This window comes from Amblyomma maculatum, chromosome 7, assembly GCF_055883805.1.
Source record: "Amblyomma maculatum isolate TAMU_Amacu chromosome 7, ASM5588380v1, whole genome shotgun sequence".
NCBI lineage: Eukaryota > Metazoa > Arthropoda > Arachnida > Ixodida > Ixodidae > Amblyomma > Amblyomma maculatum.
In genome coordinates, this window is record NC_139350.1 from 3,859,543 (window position 1) to 3,868,983 (window position 9,441).

General features: G+C 44.5%; 1 pseudogene; it reads left to right on the plus strand.

The window, feature by feature from the left end:
• The first annotated feature begins 593 nt into the window (after positions 1-593).
• On the plus strand, positions 594-8,629 carry LOC146182617 (uncharacterized; annotated as a pseudogene).
• Positions 8,630-9,441: the final 812 nt, after the last annotated feature.

Below are 9,441 nucleotides of genomic sequence, written 5' to 3' on the forward strand. Positions count from 1 at the left end.
GTTTTTTTGTTTTGCAGTATACGCTAATTGTGATACTTTGTGATAAAATTAAAACACAAGCTTTACATGGCTTTACCCATTGTGACGATGGCTACCTTACCTTGAGTTAAACCGAATGATGCAAAGTCTATATTAAATATAGTCTCCCTTTTCAACTCGATAGCTGTGTCCCTCTCTAGCATCGGAAACCACCAAACTCATAGTCAACTACATTGAGGCCTGTGAAAAATAATGACAGCACCAGAAACTGTGATTATCACGCGTCAGTAAAGTAATAATAATATTAAATGTGCACGTGTATTTTCTGGACTGCGGTGCTAATTTCCTCCCTTGTTAGCTCGTCTGTGTGGTATGTTGCATATGCCCCAGTACAACTTTTTTTGCAGTGTATAGGCTAACTGCATAATTCTGTGATAAAATAAAAACACAAGCTTTACCTCTTGTGACGATTACTTTGGAGTGAGCGAAACAGAAAGATACAACGCGTATATTTGTTCTCCTTGTTCATTAAGTTAAAAAAAAATCTTTTGCGCGACGTGCTGAATCATTGAAAGTAACAGCTGATACCGAAGTTGTTCTCCTTGCAGATCCCAATGACATACTGCTGTGTGCCACTGTGCCGGTCAGACAGTAAAAAGAAGGAGCCTGGTGTTTCTTTTCATGAGATCCCCGTCGAAGCTGCGCTGCGTGAGCAATGGCGGACAGCAATACGAAGAGACGACTGGGTACTGAATTGCACTTCCAACTATCAAGGGTATGCAGCAAACATTTCAAAAACTTGGACTTCGCAGAAGGAAAAAGGCGCCGTCTGAAAAAGGGAGTTGTACCATCAGTGTTCACTGACTACCCATCATACTTGCAACCTCGAATATTGAAGGAGAGGAACAGTGCAAGCGTAAGAAAAAGAGCAGCTTTTGAGACCCACCATAGCCAAGATGAGCCAGCGAAAAACTCATGAAGCACGACGAAAGCACGAACATTGAAACGCCAACTTCTGATACTGACAGTGAGGTCTCTGAAGCCTCTCCAACTACAAGCGTCAACTATATTGAAGGGCAGCAGCATCAACAAAGAGCTATTTGTAGAAACAAAGAAAAAGAACTCGTCCCCGTCGACAAAACAACACAAGCTGACATCAGATCTTCCAACCTGCTGGCAGTGGAAAGAATTAAGTGGAAGAGGAAGGAGACCTAAAAAAGCAAATAGACAGGCTTCGCATCACAGTAGATAAATATAAAATGGAGCTGAAAAGCCTTAAAGAAGGCAGTAGTTTTGAGAATATGGCATACATCCGGGGACAAGCGGAAGAAAAAAAAAACATTGCTGCCGTTTTCCTGCTGAACCAAGTTGTCAATTTCAAGCGAAAAATGCCAATATGGTCGGAAGATGTAGTGCGACACTGCATTATACTTAGACATAATGTTGACACATTAGTTGACAGTTGACAGCCGTGTGGTGTGGACGCGTGTTCCATCGCTCCTCCGATTGCACGTGGCTACCGGAAACGGACGGACTGGCGGCAGCGGGAGCTTCCGAAGCGTCAAATAGATGAGTTCTTTCTTTTATTAACTTTATTTCTTTTTCATCTAGTTAGGTTAGGTGCAGCCTAAAGAATAGATTTTAGCTCTTGGTCATAGCGGCCTGGTTTTTCGTGCCGGCAGCTAGGTTTTCTTGGCGTTCATTGTTTAGCTATCTTGTTTAGATAAATATTTTTCTTTCTAGGCTATTGACATTCGCAGAATTGGTTTTTAACGCGTGTTTGCTAGTCGTTTCTTGTGTCTTCTTTTGGCAATGTGTATATTATACTAATTCGTAACAGTTATAGTTCAGTCGATGAGCGCTGAAGATGTGCAATCAAAAGAAGGTAAAATGTACTCAGTGTGAGGCGCAGGTTAATCTCAAAGAAACGCGTTTTGATTCTGTAGGTGAAGCGGAAGGCAGCGACTTTTTGTGTCGGTGTTGCGTACTGAATGCACGTCTAGATAGATTTGATCAAGAAAGGGGCAGTTTAGTGTCTCATGTGGAGGATTTAAAAAATGAAGTACGTTTGCTAAGGACGGAAAATCAGAAACTGCTTGGACAGCTTACTCAAATTGAAAAGAAAGGGGCCGACTTTGTCCTTGGAACCAACAAGGACGAACATTCCAATGCGGGCCACGTAGCTGGGGCCAGCACTGGCATGGAAGGCATAAGAAAAGTAGGTCAGGCGGATCCGAACCGTCAGAGTTATTTAGAAGCAGCTAAGACGCCGGAAAAAAAGAAAGAAGTAAGGAAGAATGAAAATTCCAGAGATAAGGACACAGATAACCGAAAGCAGGAGCCAAAAGTTGGGAGAGGGAGAGAGAAGGCCCTGGTGCTTATCGCCGGAGATTCTAACATGAACAGGTGCAAGCGAGATATCTTGGAACGTGTAAGGGGTGATAAGAGAGTGTTGGTTGGAGCCTTCCCAGGGAGAACAATGAGGGCTGTGCTAAAAGAGAGTAAAAATAGGCTGTTGAAGAATTCCGCAGAGCGCAGTATGGTAATAGTAGCCGCGGGTCTAAACGATGTCTTAAATGGTGACGCTGCAGGAGTGGTGGAAAGTTTAGCTAAGGGAGTTGACGAGATCAGGGAGATAGCACAGCAGACGCAGATAGTTGTATGCACAGTACCAGAGGTGCTAGGATTGAACGGAAAGATGGAAAAGGACGTGGTGACAGTTAATCAGGACATAAGAAAGTTAAGCCTGGAGAAGCGTTTCGAAGTGGTTGAGGTAAACAGGGAGGTACATAAAGCAGGTTTTGGTAGGGCTTTTCAGCGAGATGGCATTCATTTTAACAGAAGGGTCGGAGCAGAGAACGGCTGGCGCTTGGCAGGCAGGGCTGTAGCTTTTTTAGGGGGTCCGCGAGGACTCCGTGCACAGAGGTAGTTAGAAGTGAAGCAGAAGAAAGTGTAATAATGGAGGCTGAGTCCCCAAAAAATGGCAAAGAGTAGGTCGAGAAAGAAATGTACAAAAAAGAAATTTAACACTAGGATCAGCTACATAAACATGTAAGGAGGTAGAAAAAGAGCGAAATGGCTAGAGATAGAACAGCAGTTGAAGGATGACAAAATAGGTGTGTATGCTCTTTGCGAGACTCATCTCAGGGATCTAGAAGATCCGCCGTTTATAGAAGGCTACGTCTGGGAAGGGTGCAACAGAACGAGAACGGAAAAAAAGGGTGGAGGGGTAGGTATGTTGATACACCAGGGAACAAATTGGCAAAGAATTAAATCATCTTGTAAAGAACATATCTGGGTTTCAGGAACCATTGCCGGCATAAGGACATGGCTAGGGGTGGTTTATTTAGGAACAGGACATCAATGCAGGCAAGAAAACAGGGATCGTGTTGAATGTCTCAGTGACGATATAAGCCAGTTTGGAAACGGGCCAATATTATTCTGCTGGGGGACATGAACGGCCACATCGGCGATCTGGATGGAAACACGGATTGTAACGGGAAGCTAATGATAGATTTCTGCGAGCGACATGATCTAGTTATAGTAAATAGAGAAACAAAATGCGAAGGCCAAATCACGTGGGAATTCCGCAACAGGCAGACGACCATTGACTATTGTCTAATGTCACAGGAAATTTATAGCAAGGTCACAAAAATGGAAATAGACGAAGGGGAGTGTAGTCTGGGAAGTGATCATAAACGTATTAGTCTGCAGATGGGGCCCTTGATGAAAAGAGAAATGGAACTTAGACAAAACGTAAACGCAAAATTAAACGATGATCAAATAGCACAGATAGCAGCAGACATAGAGGAAGCAATAGAGGAAAGCCCCATGGAAGACTGGGATTATGAACAGGTAGAACTACTAAAGGAGTAAAATTCAGGAGGTTAAAGTAGCAAGCCGCTGGAATGGAAAGAGGAAGTCACGGAGCTGGTGGAATAAGGAAATCAGGGAAGCTATTGAACAACGACGGGCTGCTTCAAGGGAACACGGAATGGCAAAGAAAGCACAGGCTTCTCAGGAGGAAATCGACCAAAAATGGGAATCATATCGACAAAAGAAACTTCAAGTGCAGGCCCTCGTCCAAAGTAAAATAAGACAGTCCACCGATCGCTGGATGGCTGATATACACGATGCCTCTAGAGGCGGAGCAAGAATATTCTGGAACTATATAAGCTGGCTAGGGAAGAAGAATCAAAGAAAACAAGATCGGATTCAAGATAACGAGGGAAATTGTTTAAAGGGAGACAACGCAGTGAACTACATTACATCAGTTATAGCCGAGTCATTTAAGAACGACGATAGGGTAATCTCCGCAAATCAGGAAGCAACACAAGCTAGCAGAATACAAAGCACCTTAGAACTGACCAATCTAAACTGGAAAAAGGCAGAAAAAAAATATTCCTAAAAACACATCTACAGGAATAGATGGAATTCCGATCAAGCTGATTAATGAACTCGGTCCAAAAAGTAAGGAAACGTTGTTAAAAGCTTTGGAAACAGTCATAACGAATAAGCAAATTCCGGACAGCTGGCGGCAGAGTAAAATGAATTTGATTTATAAAGGGAAAGGAGAAAGGATGCACACAAAATCCTACAGGCCGATTACCATAACAACCGTAATGTACAGGTTAGCCATGCAGGCGGTGCAAATTAAAGGTGCAAGCATGGATTGAAAGTAACAAGATACTCGGAGAACTTCAGAACGGCTTTAGAAATGGTAGGCGCTTCGATGATAGCCTGTTCGTGCTTACCCAATGCATCGAAATATCTAGAGTGCAAAATAGACCTTTGTATTTGGCCTTCCTGGACATAAACGGGGCGTACGACAACGTAAGCAGGGAACTCCTGTGGAACATATTAAAAGAAGAAGGTATCGGTTATGAGATAATGGAGTTCCTACAGGAAATACACCGGGATAACAAAGTAGAAATTACGTGGGAAGGGATAAGAAGTACGGAGGATGTCAAAGTATGCAAAGGATTAAGACAAGGCTGTCCTCTATCACCGGTGCTGTTCATGCTTTATATGATAAACCTGGAACGGAGGATACAAGACAGTAACCTAGGTTTTACCCTGTCATATAGATTAGGTGGAAAGGCGGTAGAGCAGCGCCTCCCCGGTTTGATGTATGCAGACGATATTGTGCTGCTAGCTGAGAGTCTGGAAGAATTGCAAACTCTAGTTAAGTATTGCGGAGACGAAGGGGACACTCTAGGCTTCAGTTTCAGCGCAGTTAAGTCGGGTCTGATGATTTTCAACGGCTCAACTGATCAGGGTCTTAAAATACAAGGCCTTGAAACACCTAGAGTAGCAGAATATAAATATTTGGGGGTATGGATAAACGAAGGATTGGCATACATTGGAAAGCATGAGCAATCACTTAAGGCCAAAGGGCGAAGGAATGCCGGGATAATGAAGCATAAGGCATTGTGGGGATACAATAGGTATGACGTATTGAGGGGTATTTGGAAAGGAATTATGGTGCCCGGACTTACTTTCGGAAATGCGGTTTTGTGCCTAAAATCAGAGGTACAGTCGACATTAGAAACAAATCAGAGATCCGTTGGACGATTAGCACTAGGGGCCCACGGCAAAACTACAAATCAGGCGGTACAGGGAGATATGGGCTGGGCATCTTTCGAAGTACGGGAAGCTCAGAGTAAAATATTATATGAGGAACGCCTGAGGAAATTGGACAGTAACAGATGGGCAGCTAAGGTATTTAAATACCTGTATCTAAAAAGCGTTGACTCACATTGGAGGAAAAGAACTAGGAAACTAACTAGTAAGTATGCTAGTAACAAGGACGGAGAAATAAAGAGCATTAAGCAACAGGTGAAAAACACAGAAGGTAAAAATTGGATAAATTCGATGAAAAAAAAAAAACAGAGTGTGGAATTATACCGAAAGTGGAAAATCAGGAAGGAAGATTTCTTTGATAACTCAAGAGGCAGTGCCCTACTTTTTGAAGCTAGATCAGGGTGCCTTAGAACACGAATCTACAAAAAGAAGTTTAACAATGGTGCCCCGCCGGGGTGGTGCAGTGGTAAGACGCCCGACTACTGTGCCGGAGTACCCGGGTTCGAACCCGACCGCGGCGGCTGCGTTTCGATGGAGGCGAAACGAAGAGGCGTCGTGTGCTGTGCGATGTCAGCGCACGTTAAAGATCCCCAGGTGGTCGAAATTACTCCGTAGCCCTCCACTACGGCTCCTCTTTCTCTCTTTCCACTTTCACTCCCACCTTCCTCCCTTTCCTTACGGCGCGGTTCGGGTGTCCACAGAGCAAGTGTGACAGTTACTGCGCCTTTCCCTTCCTGTGAACCAACCAAGTTTAACAATGGAGATGACGCATGTGCTGTATGTGGAAACTCCAGTGAAACAATTGACCATATTATACTCGAATGCAATGGTATCCATCCGGAAGTTGATGCAGGCGCAATCACTGTTCCTGAAGCTCAGGGGTTTAGAGATAACAGTAGCCGGGTGAATAAACCGGCGGTGGAAACTAGCAAAAAACGACTGGAAGATTGGTGGCTTAAAAGCAGAGAAGTGACATAATGCTAGTAATGTAGGAACAAAATTTAATAAATAGAATGATGGTTTAGTTGACCATTCTAAATCAATAAGTAAGATATAGGGAGAAAAATGAGCATGATAGCTACTGCTACCACCCCGTTTCAAAGGGGACGCTCCTATATTCCATCCATCCATTCCACATCTTTCTACAAAAGCTATGAGCATGCCCGAAAGGAAAGATTGTTGAAGCTTCCGAGAAGAAAAACGCTGCAAAACTTCATTGGAAGTACTTCTGGAGAAACAGGCATCAGTGACTTGGTACAAGCCCGGCTGAAATCAGAGCTTGACAAGCTGGAATCGCCGCATTCCAGAGTATGTTCTCTCATCGTCGATGAGATGCGAATCAAGCCAAAGCTACAGTATAACAAGCAGCAAGATAGTTTCGTGGGCCATGTGGACATGGGTGTGGCCACTGGTCTTGACAGTATGTCGGTACTGGCAAATTCCTTGCTTTGTTTTGTAATTAACGGTCTGTCTACTTCATACAGAATACCAGCATCGTACTTTTTCACTGAAGGACTGAATGGCTCACAGCTGTCCAAATTGATGCGATATGTCCTCAATAAGGTCGAAGAGGCTGGCTTCAAGGTGGTGCGCCTTTTAAGTGACAACCATAAAGTAAACGTGAGTGCAATGAAGGACCTCTGCGGCGGATTCCTCACGTACAGGATACCGCATCTGTGTAATCATGATCGGCTGCTGTTCTTAAGCTTCGATTATTGCCAAGTTTTGAAAAACATCCGGTCTCAGTTCCTTGCACGCGACCTTGGAAACAAAGGAGAAGTTACATATTCTCACTTGAAGAAACTTTACGAGATGCACAAAGATTGGATTGTAAAACCTGTGAGGAGTCTAACCAGAAAACATGTTTTCCGGACAATATTGAAAAAATGAACGTCAAAAGAGCTGTCGAAGTTTTTTCTCCAGATGTTACATCTGCTCTGGAGTTTTTGAAAGAGCACGCAGGACAAAGCTGCCATATGTCATTTGCCTATGCGGGACCAACGATACTGTTTATGAAGAACATGCATCGGCGGTTCCTACTGCACGACACCAGCAACAAACAACAACTTATCGAGAAAAGGTTCCCTGACTTCAAGCACTTTGACGACAAAAATGATTCTTGACTGGAATGGCTAGAAGTTGCCTTTCCGCTATATATCGGCCAACTAAAGAAAGATGCAACTTACCCTCGTGGCTTTTTCACAGCCGAAACGTACGAGGCTCTTCTGCTCACAAATTACTCGACTGCTTGCTGCATCTGCTATCTGCTAGCTGAGGAGTTCTGTTTTGTACTAAAGCGGAAAGTCAGCAGTGACCCAATTGAATCGCTATTTGGAACCCTGAGACTGTCACTAGGATGCAACGACCAACTTGACGTGCGGTCAGTACTCTAAGGACTAGAAAAGGTCTTGAAGACGGGAATTGCCGCGACATCTGAACACAGCAACGTGCTCTGTCATGAGAGTCACCACAGCACTGGACTTAGGACTGCAGGGCTATGTGCACTTGGGAGCAGCGATGAGCTTCCAGAGGCTGCTTTCGAAGCCTTGGGACGCTTAGATGTGCAGCATGTCCCTGCTTCTCTACCTTCCTTACAGCTGTCGGCTGCGTTCTATGTAGGTGGCTACATTGCTCGTGTAATAAGTGAGCATATGGAATGTGAGAAGTGCTGTTTACTCACAACGAAGCCACCTACTAGTAACCCACTCGAGCTGTTCACGCGATATCAGGACCGAGGTGGGCTGCTTTACCCATCTGACGCATTACTCTATGTCTTAGACACTCTGCGGCTGGTTGTGGAGAGAACCTTAAAAGAAAAACCAAGACTGCAAAATCCACTTAGAAATCTGACCGACGCAGCTGTCCCGGCCATCTGCAAATCAAACTTGCAAATCAAACGTGCCCCGTCAGTGACAGCAGTCACCGTCAACAGTTTTCTCGACTTGTGGCAACAAGATTTATCAGACCGCTGCTGGTGAACTACGCCTCTTCGATAAATGACAAAAATGATCTGTATAAGCTGCTGTTTCAGCAGAAGCCACTTTCACAAAAAGTTATGAAGTTGTAAAAGTGGTTCCTCTTGTAGCACAGTTGCTGTTTCGAAATGTGTTAATACATATTGGTGCCTTTCTTTATAAATTTTGTTTCACCGTAGCATAGACTAGTATTGCAACTTTTCTGTTACCATTGACGCTATCGGAGCAGTTATCCAGGTTTTCGAGCCATGTGCACATTTCTTGAAAGTGCCTCACAAAAAATGTCATAGCATTAGTGTCATTGTCAAGCAAGTACCATGATCACTGTTTTCGAGCCATGTGCACATTTCTTGAAAGTGCCTCACAAAAAATGTCATAGCATTAGTGTCATTGTCAAGCAAGTACCATGATCACTTGCTATGCTTAAAAAATGTAGGCCTTACAAGTGAATATACTCAATATGTACGATTCATGCTGAGTAGCAGTTACCCGCAAGCGAATAACAGCGTTCCCGCCCCCACGCTGGCGTTCGCACCCGTGCGCCTCGACCCCTACGTCAGTGGCGCCCTCAGCGGCAGTGCCACGCAAATTTACTCGGCTGCCGCTCTATTGTTCGCGCGGCGCGTTGACAGGCACAGAAAGTATAAAGGAGGCTATGGTTCAGCATATTTCTGTATTTTTTGATAGCGTGAATGTAGTCTCCTCTATTGAAGCCTGCCTGGAGCCTACTGAAGTGGCTAGGTAGATACGGCGTTCGACTGCTGAACCAAGGACACGGGATCAAATCCTGGTCGCGGCGATCGCTTTTCGAGGGAGACGAAAAGTAAGGCGCTCGTGTGCTGTGTAATGGCAGTGCACATTGCCAGCGCGCGACCCCGGGTAGTCGAATTTTCTGGAGCAGCCC